The sequence below is a fragment of the Bison bison genome, unplaced genomic scaffold, assembly GCF_000754665.1.
Source record: "Bison bison bison isolate TAMUID 2011002044 unplaced genomic scaffold, Bison_UMD1.0 scf7180017864390, whole genome shotgun sequence".
NCBI lineage: Eukaryota > Metazoa > Chordata > Mammalia > Artiodactyla > Bovidae > Bison > Bison bison.
This window is the reverse complement of record NW_011494962.1, coordinates 380214-381034: the sequence shown is the minus strand read 5'-3', so window position 1 is coordinate 381034 and position 821 is coordinate 380214.

Below are 821 nucleotides of genomic sequence, written 5' to 3'. Positions count from 1 at the left end.
CTTCCCGTGCCTCTCATGGTTGGGAGGCTATGAATCTGAACAAACCTGTCAGGCAAGCTAGAAAGTCATCAGAGGGGTTTGAATTGAAACACTCCTATTATACCCTTTTCATACTGTTCATGGGGTTCTCAAGGCAAGAATACTGAAGTGGTTTGCCATTCCCTTTTCCAGTGGACCACATTCTGTCAGATCTCTCCACCATGACCCACCCATCTTGGGTTGCCCCAAGGGCATGGCTTAGTTTCATTGAGTTAGACAAGGCTGTGGTCCTAGTGTGATTAGATTGACTAGTTTTCTGTGAGTATGGTTTCAGTGTGTTTGCCCTCTGATGCCCTCTTGCAACACTTACCGTCTTACTTGGGTTTCTCTTACCTTGGGCGTGGGGTATCTCTTCACGGCTGCTCCAGCAAAGCGCAGCCATTGCTCCTTACCTTGGATGAGGGGTATCTCCGCACTGCTGCCCTTCCTGACCTTCAATGTGGGATAGCTCCTCTAGGCCCTCCTGCACCCACGCAGCTACGGCTCCTTGGACGTGGGGTTGGTCCTCCCGGCCACCACCCCTGGCCTCGGGTGTGGGGTTGCTCCTCCTGGCCGCTGCCCCTGGCCTCGGGCTTAGGGGCGTAGGGTAGCTCCTCCCGGCCACCGCCCCTAACCTCGGATATGGGGTAACTCCTCTTGGCCGCCCCCCCTGACCTTGGATGCGGGGTGGCTCCTCACAGCCATTCCTGCACCGTCGCAGTCTGGTACTCTCGACTGCTGCCCCTGACTTCGGATGTGGGGTAACTCCTCTTGGCCTCCGGCCTTCGGGCATGGGGTCCTCC